Here is a 17170-nt window from a genome sequence, read left to right as displayed (position 1 = left end):
ACTATGTTCTATTCCTAGTCCGTATCCTTGGAAAAGTGTTGGCTGTCTTACTGCTCTGAGTACATAAGCATTTCGTTGAGCTATCCGATAACAAATGCAGTTTTTGAAGTTCAATTAAAAATCAAAGAGTTTTTTTGTTGTTGTTTGTTTTAAATAACTTACCTTGAATTTCCCAACAAAGAAATTAATCTGCCCACTCACAAAACCTTCTGGGGACCCTTCCTCAGTTTCCCTCAGCCTTTACTTTTGTCAGTCCTTTCCCATCAGCTTTGACAAGGTTCTCATCCTGGCTGTTGCCTGAATCCATCTGAAAGTTGGACAGGTTTAGAACCTCAATACCAAGTGAGCTGAAGTCAAATCCCAGCCTCAAATTCTCTTCACTCCCTGCAACCGAGCTTTGCATAAATCCCCAGCACCCCATGCTAAGCAACTTTCTATATACTTTGGACAAGAGTGAGTTAAAAAAAACAGAGCTGAAATTCCAGTCTTGCATGTCTGCCATTGGAGCAGATTCACTGCTTGGGATAATTCCTCTGAATTGAACAGCACTAACCCAGGGATGAACCTAGCCTACAAGCCATATGATGCTATGCACTGTAAATCCCCCTTCTCATTTCTTGCTCTGGCTCTACAATATTTATTGTCTGGCCTAGTGAAGCAAGGAGCAGTGTCACATGCTCACGACACAAATATGCTGTCAGGAAGTCTTATGGCCTGGTAGACTAAAATGGAGGCTCAAACATTAGCAGCTTTTATCTAAAAGGGGAAGGAAAGCTCCATTCCCAAAATAGAAGACAAAATATTGAAATGATCCATCACAGCTGATGTACGCAGATGGCTTTATGACAGAGAGAGACAGAAAATGGATCGCCAAAGCAACAAAGCTGGATAGGAGATACACCATGCTTGTGCTGCTCCGAAACAGAGGTAAACTACAAGTAAAAATTAAGAGTTGTACAAAGACTTCCTCATATTACTTTAGTCATAGTACAATACACCGCCAATGAACAAGACAAAGTCCAAGTAGATAGATGGGCAAGAAAGAAAGAGTTAATCTTCAACGTCTGGTCTACAAAGAAAAGCTTCCAACCACTCAGCTGTGGGTTTCCTTAATAATATTTGCAAAGGAGAAACGGTACCTATATAATGGTAGTATCTGAGATATGGTGAGCCATCTTTTGGAGGACCTCCCTTACTCTTTTTGCCCTTTTAACTTTCGTAGGGGTTTTGCTTGGCTGAGAATGTTTGGTTTGACCAAGAAATTTCCCAAAGCTATTCTGATTTTTTCTATACTGTGGAACCCAAAGTAAATTCAGCTTATTTGCAGTAGTTAGATACTGACTGATATATATATATATATATATACATGTTGAAAAATCCATTAAATATTATCTGTCTGGTACCAGCTCATCCTTTCATCTGCCAGCTGTGTTTTTAAGGCGCTGTTCACGTTGGTATCTAAAAACCATTTAGTAAGCCTGAGTCAATTACTGCACCAGCCAGTCCCTGTTACTGAACTGAGCTCAGCAGAGGGCAAGCACTGGTCAAGCATAATGGTATCTGGAAGGGAGTTATCTTTTAACACATCTCCATTTTCATAAAGTCAATCTAGATAGCTGGTAAAACGATTTGGGATCCCTCAGGATGAAAGCGGCTATGGAATCTTGGAACAATTGTCATTACTGCCTTGTGGTGCTTTGTGTGCTTTTTAAGGTAATTAAAATTAATTAATATGATATTAAACAAAATTAAACTGAGAACCACTGCAAGGTCACCCTAACTAATATATTTACTTCTTCACATTAAAATTCCTCCTCTGCCATGTTTGTTGATTGGTTTGTCTGTTTAATTAGTTACAATGGGCGTCTGAGTTGAGACTCTGTTGCCTGTCAGCATAACAAACAAGCATATCCATAAAGTAAATGACAACCTCTCATCTTTTAGGACACCCAGCACATTATAAATGGTAAGTGACAGACCCCATAATTGCACGGCAATTGCTGCCTCCCTGCTCCAGGGTTCCTGCTCTACATCCTTCTGTCTTGAGCCACGTCATTTTTATTTCTGATTTAGATCTACTCTGCCTGTTACAACCACAGGACATTTTCAACTTCCTATCAGACTTTGTTAAAGTTCAGTGTGCCGTGGGTTACGACCCGGTTATGAATGTGGGCATTGCCATACTAACTGGAGCGTGCTTGTCTACCTCAGATCTCCCAGCGGGCGATGGCCAGCGTTCAGAACCAAACGCAAGATGATAATAACAGGAAATTACAAAACAATCTGGCTGTAGGATAAGCAGCTTTCCGAGCGCTGCCATTTGGATGCTGGCTGATAACCCGAGGCACCACAGTGATACGGTGACAATAAACTCTGAAATAAGTCCTGTTCTCTCCACGGGGAGCAATGAGCTAACTGTCTGCCAGGACTCTGGTGTGATGAGGCTGGAACTGTAGGCGATGTCGATAATATCGGAAAATCGCTATTGGCTAACTCTCAGAAAGAGACGCTCTTTAGCGTAACTGGGAATTGTTAAGCTCGGTATTATTGTCATCATTTATCTAGCAAGGGAAAAGAATCGCTTGGTTGTGTGAAGGAGGCCTCCCACAGCGTTCCCTTCTGGCTCTAAATCACACACGTTTAACAGCTGTCCATTGGGTTTGGGCTTCAGATGCTAAGTCAGAAATTGTAAGGTCTGTTAACAGAACCATGCTTCACCTCTCTGTATCTCTGCGTAAAAACGAGAGCATTGCTTATTCTGGTTGAAGAAGTTCTTTTATTTAGCTACATAATGAGGACTAGGCCTGTTTCTCTCATAGCACAGTTCCACAGGCAGATAAGTTCCAGGTTTCTGTCAGCTGAGATCATAAGCACTCTGGGACAAAACCTCCCGCAGTAGCTGTGTAAGGTCAGTTGAGGAGGATGCTGATGGTGTGGCCCCGTTCAGCTCAGCTGCTGAGCAGTCCCCAGGCTCTATGTGCACTGCCCGCAAACCGCCCTGATCTGTATGTGCTGAGGTCCTGCACAAAGCACTTGTTCCCCCCGCATTTGCCTTCAGTGCCCCGCTATTTTTGCTCACTTGGCATGCCCTCCTTGGCTGGCTGCTTCCTGAGCCTTTTCTACTTCACCACAGAGCAAGCGTTAAAGGAAAGAAAGATATTTGCAAATCTTCAGCGCTTTCCGAGTTGCCTGAATTCCCCCAGCACTAAGGTGCATGTGTGCAGATGCCAATGTTTCCCCAGCGCTCCCTTCAATGACTACGCTCAGCACTTTGCTAGCACAGAGCCAAGGATTATTCTAGTGGAATTACAAGAGACGAGACAACTCTGTCTCTGCAGAGAAAACAATTTCACAGAAGACTAAACTAAGTTAGGACGAGAAGCAGGGACACAAAGGCAGTGAAAAAGAAGCTGAGCTCTCTTTGCCTTGCCAGAATGAAGAGCCAATTAGGGTAAACCGGCATCCAGAGTATTTTTTTAAAGGACAGAAAGGCATGGAAGCGTGAGGTGATTTGATTCCACATAACTTTCTTTGCCAGCTTAGTTACCATTGTACCTCCATCCATCCCCTTCCTGGGCCCTTTATTCTTCATGGTGCTTTTCAATGGTCCCACAGAAAGCCCATTCTGTGTGATGAAGGAACGGGACGTGATTCAGAGAGCATGGCACATGGGTACCCGAGGAAGCAGGAATGGGGAAGGCTGTGCTCCTCAGCTACTAATTCCTCACCTGATTTTGGACAAAATACACACTTAAGACTTGTACTTAAGAAGCCTAGTGATGCAAGTGATGAGCTTTGCTGTGGTTTTGCAGAATTGAGATCAGCAGGAAACCAGACCAGCCAAGGTGGGAAGCAGATAAGAGGTGCCGAATATTTACCCAGTGCAAAAAGCCAACCTGATGAGGTACCTTGCTTCTGTACTGCACAAAGGACTGCTCAGAGCAGAGTTTTGAAACAAAATCCACTTGTTGCTGCATTTCCAGCTCAAGATAGTACATATAAATTAAATATAGAAGTATGTATGCAAACCATTGACTTTGGCCCAACATAGCATCTATGATTCACAGGGACAGGCGGAAGCATACCAGTTATCATCCAAAGCCTATGCTCCAGCTCTGAGTTGTCCATCAGTCGTATGGCCATGCTGTGGTCTGACTGCAGTAATGCTGACAACATCGTAATGGTAATGCTGAGGACGGTAAACGCTTGCTTTACAATTCTCAGCCTGCTTAAACCCAACAAGGAGCCAAGGACCCACAGATCATATTCTCAGCATCTAAGAATGGTTTAGAGAAAGAAACCTCAAGTGAATAAACTCCCTTGGCACTTGGTAGGGGAATCAACAGTGTTACGGGACATAAGACAGAAAGAAACACATCCTGCTTTCTGCCTTCCTTGCAGATATTATAGGCTTGATTTGCAGAGGTGAAGTCCGTAAAAACGGGTAGAAAACCAGACCCAGAAGACTTAAATCTTATCGTTCATTTGCGTAAATTAGGAACAATTCAAGCGAAATCAATGAAGTGTGAGACAAACATAAGAAATAATCAGTACAGGACAAGCTTTCTGCTATTTGTTTTTTCTTTCTTCTTTCCTTGATCTTATGAAATGAAATACATTTAAAGAAGCACCTCTCTTCTCTAGGGCTCACACCACAGTGATGTGAAGCTGGAACACATTTCTTGTATGTGCATACAAAGCACAAAATAAAGCTTGGAGTTCCATCTGATAATTGATGACCTACAATGACAGAGAGAGCTTGGGAAATGGAAAGAAGGCTGGGACCTTTGGGAAAGCTGTCTTGTACCAGTACTGATTCCATCATCCTCTGCCCAGCGAGACCCTGATCTCAGATTCACTGTCTCCTGGAAAGGGGAAGGCAATGTGAGCTAGTCTAGATGTCAAGAAACTTGAGCTCTTTTCTCCCCTCTGTCTGGGGCCTGCTTACGTTCTGCAAGTCAAACCTTTCTCAGTTTCTCCACTTAGAAAACAAAGATAATGACCCCGACTTTTATGAAGGTGTTTGGGAGGACAGAATGTGCAATCTAAGAGGTCGGTAGTACCTCTACAATACAAATAATGGTAGTAACAAGACATTTGTTTTCCTCCCTTCCTGACCTTCCTCCCACACACACCATTCATGCCAGACTCTCTCTGTGCTCTCAGCTCCTGCGGCTTATCAGTTTCTAGCCAGAGACACTAACAACAAATATAAAACATTTTAACACATGTGATCTCTCTCTCCTCTCCTCCCACCATCCTTCCTCTGCAGGAGAGAATGATGGATATTTGAAATGTGCATCTCCACCTCTCTCCCTGAGCTGTGACGCTTGCTAGCAAAGAAAAGGTTGTGATGAGGCTCTAGTGCCATTGATTACACATTTGATTGATGATTACTGTGCTGGAGACTGGGAGAAGATTGGTTTCTGGGGCTGATTGATAAAGTCTATCATGCAGCATGAAACAGTTGGAAAGAAAAATAATGGGCCATCTGATTCTTTCTAACAGGAAATATTTAGTGAGAAAAGATTACTGAGGATTTTTCCTGATTAATTTGTAATTAGAGAAACTTGCTTTTACATATGAATTTCACTGGGTCTTCCTTTTGTTAAACAAGATTGTCTGACCAGTTAATTAAGGCAAAGGTACGCTTATGGGATATTATAGGAAGCCACAAATATTCCATTCAGCTGGAGTGATGAGTGGGACTGTTCAGGCAGTATTGCTTGCAAAGGGAAGACCCAGTGAAAGATCCCATTTAAGGAGTTCACTTTACCTGGTAGCAAAAAAAAAATAAATGAATGATTCAATGGGAAACAGATAATGCTGGAATTGAGTTTTTTGTGGGGTTTCATGTATATTTCATAGACCTGTTTGCTTTTTGATGCTTAAAGCACTTTGATTATTCTTTTAATCCTTTTTTCTAGATTTTCTGAAGTGCCAGTTGTGGTTCTGACTTTAACTTGTAGTCTGGAGCAGGTGAGCTGTTCTTCCACAGCTAATGAAGTTGCACTGCACAGGGGACAACTGATGATCTTTAGGCATTCTTTAAATTTGGGACAGTAGCACATGAGGCTCTTTGATCTGACCGTGGAGTAACCTCCACCGTCTGCTGAAAGAGACCAGTTACTTTATGCAGACGAGAAGTACACACCATCACAGAGGAAAACTGCAAATGTTCTTCTCTCTTTTAAATTTACTTTCATAATGTAAAATTCTGTAGAAAGACCCTAACTGTACGCACAAACATACAATTAATATTCCATGGGTAACGTACAAGTGATTGCTTACCTAACATTGTCACCTAAAAGGTCTTCAATTGCTTTAGCAACATCCAGTCTGTTGGAGCTGCTTACAACTCATGCATGAGTTTGGCAATTATAAATGGAAATGAAATTTTCATTTTGCCCCTGAATTGGGTGAACTCTAAGCAAACAGGAAGCCAGTAGCTGTGTTACACTCACAGCCTCAGAGATGCAAAAGCAGAAGGAATTACCAAAATCAACAAAAAACTAATCTCTTTAATCCTGGGAAATTTTTAAACTAGTTTTAATAATTGATACAGTGTCAGAAGCAGCCTGAATCCATGGAGAGGAGATTAATATTAAATGAGAATGCTTCTCCCTCTCTGTATGGGAAAGGATGGCAGAGTCATTAAGCAAGTCCTTTGCACACCAGACTTGGCATAAGCTAGGTAAAATGCTGGTAAAATTGCTACGGTTGCTTCCTCGCTCCAGATTCACACACAGTCTGACCAGTGGTGTGGTAAGAGGAGACCTGACAGCTCTGCCAATTTTGCTCTTAGAGGAGATAGGAACTAGGAAATATTGGAAACAAAAGGAAAGAAGATGGAAACTATCTGAAAATCTGTATTAATAGTCTCCCTTTGTGACCCTGAGCCTTATAGGCATTAAGGCTTGGCAGCAGCCTGTTTGCCCTCTCTCCTGCACCGCCCTGCTTCCAGCTGGCAATTTTTGGCTTCCCTGCTCTGTTCAGCCTTTTGCCATGTGCTGGGCTGCGAAGCAACTGAGACACCCGCCACGCTGGCATCCCTGTGTTGCAAATCTATTGACCGTGGCTCCTGGCCAACCACTGAGAGACAATCAAAGCCGATGGCTCCAGACTGCCGTGCGATAGCTTCCCAGTGATGATCCTTCCACAAGATATGGTGCAGCTCTCTGAAGCTGGGCAGATCAGAGGAACTGCAATTCATTAACCTTGCCTGGGGCAAGGCTGGTAACACATGCAACCCGTAATACAAAATGGCAGGTACAGTGGAAAGTGGAGACACAACCTCAAACAGAGCATGTTCCACTGTGCTAACGCTTCACTTTTCCAGTCATGTTAACTCCTATCAAATAAGGCATTTATGTCCATACCTACAAAGGTAGTTAGATACTCCAGTGCTGCCGAATTCAGTATCAGTTTGTCACCTTTGTGAACCTGCATCTTAAGCCTTATTTCTGTAACATCATGCATTATGCTTAATGCTGAGAAGGTCAGTGTTCGTATCAAAGTTACTACATCGCTCTCTCTCCTACCATTTACAGCACAGCTCTGTCTTCATATATGGTCCTCATCGCTGTAGTATCTGAAGCTTTTCATGCGAGTTAAAAGCCAGCAGCTCTGTCTTTGTCTCTCTCTTATCTCCCATTCAGAAGCAGGATCATTATCTTCAATATACCTATAAAAATAAGTATTGTGAGATTACTCAGAAAAAAAAAGCACCCTCCCTCTATGACCGGTAGTAATGCCAGATCAGACTAGCAGTTACAAAATACAGCAGAAGAAAAAGAAAGAAAACATGTATCACTGCACAACTCCAGCCTGACGCTCAGGAGACATGCTGGAACGGTGCCTCGGAGCCCTGTGCCAAATGGATAGGTTTTGCTAGGGTAGTGAGTGGCATTGTATTAAAGGTAACACTTCCTTTAGTATTTAATGTAAATAGACAGAGTTTTATTAACCTGCCCCCGAGGTACCTAATAAGGATAATGTCAGAGAAGAGAAGCAATAAGGAAATGAGTAACAACTTACTGTATTATATATGCATGATGATAATCAATACTACTTTGCACTAAAATAGTAGTTGGCATCCAAAGATCCCCCAAAATTGCAGTAAGGACTCATTCATCAATGAGCTAGTCTTTAAAGGCACTTCAGTATTATTGCATGCTTTGTTCAACGGTGAGTGAGGGGAGGGGGGCACAGAGGAAAGACAATGCTTGCCCAAGGACACATTGCTCACAATTGACAGGGTTCTGAAAAATAGCCCAAGTTCCTGCGTTCAAAGTCTCACGGTGATTAATGCCGGGTGGAGGCCATCATGCTCATACCGCTTAAACAAAGGCCATCGGCTTTTAGCCCAATTCCTAGAGCAAATCCAGTAACTGCGCTTTCTTTAGTGCTGGTCTCTTGGAAAACTAAAGATGAATTAGATGGCAGAACAAGCCGTGTGTTAGGTCTAACGGTTGTGACCGATCACTCTGAAAAGTGTCCCTCAAAATGGGTTTTCTCTTGGGTGGGGAGGCAATATCATCCTTTGCCTTGGTATCCACAAGAGGCACAGAGCACAGGCAACGCAGTAATGGCAGCAGGGAGCGAGGCTGTTAGCGAGCGAGCTGGCGAACTGTAATTGCTACCCAGTGGCAATTTACAAGCGCAGGCAGCCACTGGTAGATTTGCTTTAAAGTAACACCGATGCTGCTGGCCGCTGATTGACAGCCTCCTCCATCACGCTTGGCAATTGCTGGGAGACTCTGCAACCGCTTGGTTCTCGCTGCTCGCCGTCCATCTCTGCCACGGGAGGCTCACGGTCCGTGCACGAGGTCCCGTTGTGCCAACAGAGAAATCCGCTCCCGGTCCAGACAGGAAACAAAACAGAACTTGCTGCAGGTAACAGAGACTGACGTCACTGAGAAGTCACCAAACTGGCGCTGAAAAATTGGAAAGAGGCTGAAATTCTCCAGCAACAGCTGAGCAAGTGTGCTTTTGGTGCAGCTCTGCCTTCCCCGAGGGTTCCTAGGAGACCATGCCGCACACATCCATTAAGCGCGCCGTTATTACGGATGGCAGGGAGATGGAGGGTACTTGGCCCTGGGTTGCGAACGTTATTATTTCCTGATCATTAATACGGTGAGTGGCGTCTTACAAGCTGAAATATTGCAGAAAAATGTGAAATGCATAAGGAGCAGGGCACAAGTTCACTGCAAAAAATTTTTCACCCAGGGACTGGTTCCAGGCCATGTGGTTTATGGGATGTCTTAAAGATACAAGGGCCTCTTCCATAGGCACGTGGTGTCTGCTCCAGTCCCTCTCCGACACAGCCACCAGTGCACACTTGGTACTAAAGATCAGCTTAAGTGCTCAAATAGCTCCTCGGGGATTTACTTTCTGACTACAGAGTTTCCAGTGCTTACAGATGTACTGTCTCTGGCAATATTTGGTACTTTAGCTAAAAAGCCTGAGCTTCCAGAGTCATTTGATCACCTAAAACATTCAGCTTTCAGGCAGAACACCCTACAGACATCAACACTGAAGATTTAAACCTCAGCAGGTAAATATGGAAACGCTGGCTGCTATTTTTTATTTTTTTTTTTTAATTTTAGGATTAGAGGCATGAGATAAAGCCTGACTCGTGATTTTTTAATACTTCAGGTTAACAGTTCCAGTCACCTGCAAAGGTCCTTCCCACATGGGCTGACGTGCTTGTTAAATGCATCAGTTAATTCTAGCTCCTGGGTATCACGCAGGGAAAGACAAAGGCTTTGAAGCAACTATGGCCCTATCCATTTTCAGCCAAAAAAAATGCCTGGCTGTCCTGAAGTAGCGCTGAAGTCATACCCACTGAAAATCCTGTGACTCTGATGGAAGAATAATTGCCTGCTCTCTCAGTATTAATACATTTTTGGTTTCTGGTTGGCTGCATTTGCATCTGGCTTTGCAGACTGCCTTCCCCTGAAGCATCTTCATCAGATTTGCTCGGTCTCATGACTTAGTGTGTTTTTTAAACTACGTTCTAAATAACTAAAATAAGCCCCAAGATGGCTTAGTTTGCCGGAGCAAGGTACAGTCTCAGGTAGATGCAGGCAGCCCAGGTGAGACAGGGAGAACGTGGGATAAGAGCCCAGGCTCAGAGAGGCTGAGAGGAAAGGGTTAGAGCTGCTCTTCCCTCCTCGCAGACCAGCAACGGTCCTTGAGCACAGGCAAGGCCCACGGCACAAACACTATAAATAACATTAATGGGGCACTGCTGGCGACATCAGAGCAGAAATTAGTGAGACCGGCAATTGCAAAGCAGCAGCAAACTGAAATATTTTCACTGCGAGTGCTTTCTGGAAATGGTCTTCTATCTCAGGCCAAGTCAGAGACAAGTAGGGGGGCAGAAGATTTGCCTCCACCCAGCCTCGTGGTGAGGGATGGGCGCAGCAGTCTTACTGCAGGCCAGAAGGAACACCTGGGAGCCTGAGACTACAGCAGTTCTCATTTTAGGACAACGTACACTTACAGATGGCACAGGAAAAGTGGTTTCTGCAGGTATTTTTCCCCTGCACTGTGATTCACACCGCAGGGTGCGTGGGAAGGAAATGAATGGTATCAGGTCCTTAAAAAGTGCAGTGTCACGACACTCCCTGCAGTGACTTCTCCTCAACAAGGTAAGCATGGCAATGCTGCCCCCAGAGTCCCATCTCTTCATTTCCCACAGCATCTCCTGGGAAAGAACTAGCCTCATCGCTGCCTTGTGCTGCTCCAAAACTAGGACATCCAATCCCACATCTTCTCATGGGGGAAGGAGCTGGAGTAGCCTGTTCAGGACTTCTTTCTTTTTCTCAGCAGACGCCTCCAACAAAATCTTAGTCGGAAAACTGTTTGGCTGCCAAGGTGTCATTCTGCTGGGATTAAAACTGCTCCTAGACTTTGGATGGGTTCTCCTGAATAATAAAGCCTATCTAATAAACCAGTCTGTTAATTTTCAAGCTAGAGCAGAAGCATGAATTGTGTAAGAAAGCTCTTGGAAGCAAACCAGACTGCTCTGAAGTGGCCATGAGTGCCTTCAGCACAGCCACGGAACAGCCAGGAAGCAAAGAAAGTGCAGACTGGGCAAGGATTGCCCCAGCAGGCTTGTGCTGACTTTCCTGATGGCACTTTTCATTTTCTGGTGCCCAAGCTCTCTAGCATAAAGATAGCTCGAGTACATCCAGATGTGCTGCATGCAGGGGCCCCACATGCAGTATCAGCACGGCTTTTTATAGCTCTCTGGGGAAGACGAAGTGCTGACACCTACCTCCCTCGATCATCTGAGCTCCCCTAGGTGAGGGTGACTCACATGTCCCAAGCCTGATAGCGGTTCCTACGTCAGGCTACCGATACAGCCCACGTCGTGCTGCCCCTGTCAAGGCAAACTAGGGTCAGCCATGCACAGACACGCAGCTTTACACCGGCACGGTGACGGCAGGCAGCGAAATTCCTTATGAAGAGTCCTACACTGGGCGGCTGAAAGCACCGAGTGCCTGCCCTGAGGATGCGGCAGCCGGGATGCCAAGAGGGCAGCAGCCACATTCACGCCCTGTGTTTGCCTTTGGTGAAGGCTGGACACTGTTCCAAAGCCCTTGTTCTCTTCTTTGCTGGGGAAACTGACACTACATACGGTGTTTGTTCCCAGCTCTTCTCTCTCCTGGTCCTTCCTCCTGCAGCTTACATCGCTTGGCCGAAGCCTGGCAGTGCAGTAGGGGAAACATTTAGCACTGGCAGAGGAGAGCTGGCTCTGCCCCTTCCTCTCTGCTGTTTACAACATCTGCTGAGCTGTTTGTTGAAGCCCCTGACAAGCCACCTTGCCCTTTTCTGCGGTCTGAGACTGGGTCATCAAGGCTGAAGCTCCCATCTGGGGATGAAATACTGTTAGATGATGCTCAGAAACAGAAGGTGACAGCACATGGTGCAACAGATAGCATCGGCAGAGTCTGACACACGCCCCAGTGAAGGGCTGTGAGGTGTCAGGGGATGCCTGATGGCAAAGAAACCAAGGTTCAGGACTTGCTATCACTGGGTCATCACAAAAGCTGACACGTAGACAGAGCGGCGAGGTTAGCATGTGAGCAGTAGCAGCCAGGAAACGCAAGCTATCAGTTATCAACTTGCCACTTTGTGCTTTTAGTATATACCAAGTGGTACGTTTGGGTTCATACTTAGGACAGGGACTGTTTGTGAAGTTGCTCCAGCCTACATAATCCTGACATAATCCTGACTCGGAGAAAATCACGTTGCAAACAGTTAGGTAGGTAATGTTGGAAAAGGAAACAGAAGCACAGGAAATTAAATGATTTTTTTTTTAATCAGGTCAAGACTAAAATCCTGCTTGCCCATCTCCTAGATCACTACTGTCTCGATGCTGCTTTGATGCGTGACACAGGGCCCTGAGAAAAACAAAGGTTTACTCCTGTTTCAGATGGATTCTATTTTTTTCCCATTTAGACTAGAGATAGAACACGGATAAATTCTCAGTTCTTGGCAAGCTGAGACAGATTTGGACCTAAACGTTACTTTCCAAATTCGCTGTGTTCCAATGCACTCCTTTTTGCATTTCTCAGGTTAGATGCCCCAGGTTCTGCAGCAAGCACAAGCTCCGTTCACAAGTTAAATGGACTTGCTTTATTTTTTTTCAGTTTTATCCGCCTGCTGTTGTCCTTAATGCAGGATTAATGGATGCATTGCTTTGTGGTTGGTTTATTTAAATTACTGGCAGCAAACAACAGTCATAATACACTTTGTTGCAATGAAATGCAGTTTGTAGTGAAATCTATTATAGTTCAAATATAAATTAATTATAATCCCTTCTGCTGTAGTGAACCTTCATGTATAATTAACATTTACTGTAGGGGGAATAGAAAAGGAAAAATCCCCATCTGAATGTTTCAATGTCAGTAATAATTTCCACATCCCTAATGTCTCTCAGAGGAAGTTATATTATAGCTTACCTGTCCCCCTGCACAGCACAAGTCACAGCTGTCTTCAGCTGCAGCCAAAATACGCTGCTGCAGCATGAAGAAAACATGAGCAATTTCACATCATGCTGAGCTCTGGTCTCCAGGAAATACAGACAGCAGCTTTTTCACTGCATCCAGCTCAGGACTTCGGAGATAAAAGTGGTAAGAGAAGGCAGCCCGGCAGGTATTAGCAACTACACCACTTCTGGTAAAGATGTTAGACTTGGGAATAGTTTCCAGACCCAAGCTGCTCGAGGCCCCGTGGCACGTAAAGGCTGAACTCATGTGAAAGGCAACAAGAAACCTAAAGTGCCGGGCTAGCCCTGGAAGTAGCCTACGTCCTGCAGATCCCTGTGGCCCAACTTGTTAGCCCAGCAAGGAGCTCTGCATCTCCTGAACAAAATATTTCCACTGGAGCTGAGTTTGCTCAAGATGGCAAAATGCACTGCTCAAACACTGCGATAGCAGCTCTGCAATCTGCAGGCACTTCACTCAGCCTGGATCTCGCGCTTCTGCCAGAAGTGGTTACTTACTGCTCCAGGACTTCTAAAGCCAGGCTGGAGGAAGGTGAGAAGAGCTCTCGTGGGAACAGACAAGGTGATGGCTCAGCGTCCAAATTTGTTCAGGGCAAGGGTCAGCATAAACACTGGGAAACTAAGGCTGGTAAATGAAAATTTGGAGCATCCTTACCCCTCATGATGAAGCCTCCTGTTCCCAATCCCTAATGAGAGCCAATTGCTGCTGATAGATTTTACATAATAGCTTTTTGCTTGTTCTGCAAATTAAGCAGAAAAATTGCCTATTAAAGGGAAAACTGGGGCATTTCTTAAAACTTAGTGTAACCTATTTAGTTGGTTAGGTCAGACGCAGGGTGCAATCCAAAGTCTCCTTATTAATTTTCTGCAGGGAGCAGCAGTTCGTACTGCTGCAACGTCTTGCTTCAGAGACCCAGCAAGAGCTGATTTCAGATCCACATCAAAGCTGCCTGGTACCAGAGGGGCTGCGTTAGCTCCTTGGCTGACGTGTAGGTAACTGTCCTTCGGTGCAGCACACAGCTTTCTTCTTTTCCTGCTGGTTGACTGGTTACCCACACAAGCTTCAGCTATGCACAAACCACCAGCAAAGAAGGAAAATGCCAAGCCTGAGCCTTAGAGCCTCTTTTCAGCCAGGACCTGTCACAGCAGCTCTCTGCCACCCAGTTCTGTGCTGACCCAATCCTGCCTTTCAGCGGTCAGCTCTGCAGTGACACGGAGTGCATCAGGCTCATTTAACCCTGGAGATAAAAACCATAATGCCTAGTAGAACTAATCTTTTTGGGGATGTGAGCACCAACTCCTGACTCATTTCTCTTTGAGGCATGGGATGGCACCACATCTACTTAATGCCAAGCTTGGCTGCAATCTGAAAGAATCCAGGCTCGGCCTCAAAACACAGTCAGATATTCAGGCCTTGTTAAAATATCCCCCCAAACCTTCCTTGCAAATCACAGTCGTACATTCACATTCCATATCACTCTCTCCCTGAATGTGTCTTCATTCCACGCTAACCCTGTACAACTCCCCAGCCGCGTTTGCCTCCTTCTGTTCACCCCTGTCCTCTCACTCCCACATAATGTGTGTTCATCCCTCCCCACATCCCTTCGTGCTCTGCACAGGCTCCACTCTACCTCCTTGCTCTTCCTCTTCCCCTACAGTCCTTGCAAAGCAGGGTCATAGCTCACCGGAGACCAGCCTGGTGGACCCTGAATTCCACGCCAGGACCCATTCCTTCCTTCCCATTATTCTACCTTTGTCATTGCATGCGGTTTTTGCTTGTTTCTTTGAAATTGGCTCTGGACTGCAGACATTTATTTGCAGTAACGCTCAGAGCTACCAGGAAACAGCAAGAAGCAAGAGAAGTTTGTTGGTCAAGCTTGGCTGAAGAGAATCTGGTTGGAGGTTAGGAATAACTAAGAAGCTGCTGGTCACTCTTTTATTATCCTCTCCATCTACAGCTATTAAAAGTGACACCTTTTTATGGTCTTCCTTTTAAACCATCTGCTTCATTCATCCTCTCCCCTCCTCTTAGACAAGGTAGCGGTAACCTTACAGAAACTCCAAATTGCAGGCTTGGCCATAAGTCCTTGTTACTTTCTCCTAACTGGCCCGTTTGTCTTTCTCCACCCAGAGCATCACAAGACAGCCTCAGCTCCCCACACGTTTAAGAGGCCATAAAATGCTCGCATCCCCTGGCAATGCAGCAGTCGCCTCCAACTCAAGAAGCTGTGATCACCGACCACTCAGCATTACCCACCAGAAAGGTCAACAGCTGATTGCTCCTTATTCTTCCTCCGCTGGTTTTGCCAATAACTGGAACTTACAGACGTCCCGTCTCTCTGCTGGACCTCGTGCAGAGCACTGCCGGATGCAATCATGAACACACCGTGCTCCACCGCATTCCTGTATTGGCATCCAACCTGCCTGCAGGCTGCCTTCACCTCCCCACGCCCCCGTCTCATCCATATGGACGAGCAAACACACGGAGATGCAACTTAAAGCAGCTGATTCTGCCTGCTCCCCTCTTACTGACTGCAGGGCTTCACAGCCCATTTACCTGCTTCTGATACAGGTCCCGGGGGCCTCGTTGGCTGCACAGGATCCCCACTTAAACCCAGGGCGTGCTTTTCTTCTTGCTCTCTCTGTCTGAGCTGCTGAAAACAATTTCGACAGTCTTAGCTAACCGATGGTGTTGCCCAGTCAATCTCATTCTCCTGGCACGTGTGGGTCCCTTGCTTATTCTTCACCAGCTGGGAAAGAATCACCCTGAGATTTGCTCACCCACGATGCGCCTCCAACACACAAGCAGTGCAAACAAACAAAAAAAAAAAGTGGGGAGGGTCACAGAAGGGGAAAAAAACAGGAAAAATATCAGCAAAGATCACCAGATCTAACCTTGGTCTGCCTCAAAGAGCTGCTTGTCCTTCACAAGCAGCATCCAGAAAACACAAAAAGTAACTGGTAAATGCTGTATGGACCTGCATAAAAACACAACAGAGTCCCTTCGCATCAGTAAAGATACAGCCACCGGCAGCTTGCAGGTCTCCCAGGGATAACCGCAGTAGGGACAGATATTGTTTATTTCTTTCAATTTTGGCTGAGCCTGCGCCAGTGCCCTGAAACCTCAGAGCCTCTTCACTTTGCGTGCACACACCAATTAACTCAGTAACCTCTGCTGGCACTGAACAACCACTGCCCCTTGGAGAAAACAGTTTTAATAGATAAGGGGAGCGTTTTTAGTAAAAACTGTATTGAGCGAGTTATGCAGAGGGACTAAAACACGCGACACAACTTCATACATTCTTTCAACCGAAGAAAAACAAATTAGAAAAACCAAAACATGTTTTGGGCATTTTTCTTTTTTAAACCAATCCTTTCTTTCGTTTCCATCACCGAGATCTTTTGTTTTAAAAATACGTCAAGTTGCAATCAAATGGATCACTTCCCCCTCTTCCATCAAAACAAATCAATGTTTCATTCAACCCAAACCACAAATTTCCCTCTCCCTCACCTGCCCCCCACCCCTTTCCTCCCTGCCCTGGGAATGTAAAAAATGCTCCTGTTTCCCCAAAAGTGTTTTTTCTCCTTTTCAGCACATTGCTAAACATAAACACCAATGAAAAACAGAGCTTTACTTCTTTCTTCTTCTATTTTTCCCAGGGAAGCCAATGCACAGCAGGGCAAACCTGTTGCACCGACAGAACAAAGGCGCACAGCGTGGTCCCCTCTCCACTACCAGCTCTCTGCCTATCCCAGCAGCTGCCAGCTCCTGCTTGTACCTCTCCCCTGCACCCTAGATCCACTTGCCACAAACAGTGCTCTGGTTTTGAAGCCTGTTTGTGAGGCTCTGCTCATTCGCGGAGCTCCAGGAGCATAAATAGAAAATGCTCAGTGTTCTCAGGCACAGGGTAGATAAGGTGAGCTTTCACAATTTAAAAGCAGTAGCTATGGTTTGACAAGGTTAGAGCTAAAAGCAGAGTATTTCACTCTGATATCTCCACCTCTGGCTAAGCAGAGGAGGAAGACTCACTTATTGTCATTCCCTCTTGTCCCACTCCCCAGTCCTTCTGCCCTCTGAGCTATACGACTGATTTATACCCTCCTGAATCTGTGGCAGAGATCTGTCAGGGCATTTCTAACGCTACCTGAGCG

General features: G+C 45.3%; 1 long non-coding RNA gene across 1 annotated transcript in view; it reads right to left on the bottom strand.

Moving 5' to 3' along the window:
- LOC121058650 overlaps nt 1-17170 on the bottom strand; it is a 69579-nt gene that overhangs the window by 47711 nt on the left and 4698 nt on the right. The window contains exon 2 of the long non-coding RNA XR_005814281.1: nt 7542-7684. This is a non-coding gene — a long non-coding RNA (uncharacterized LOC121058650). The remainder of the gene's footprint in view (nt 1-7541; nt 7685-17170) is intronic.

This window comes from Cygnus olor, chromosome 22 (genome assembly GCF_009769625.2).
Source record: "Cygnus olor isolate bCygOlo1 chromosome 22, bCygOlo1.pri.v2, whole genome shotgun sequence".
Lineage (NCBI taxonomy): Eukaryota > Metazoa > Chordata > Aves > Anseriformes > Anatidae > Cygnus > Cygnus olor.
The sequence above is the reverse complement of the archived record's forward strand: the minus strand, read 5'-3'. Positions and strand labels throughout refer to the sequence as shown.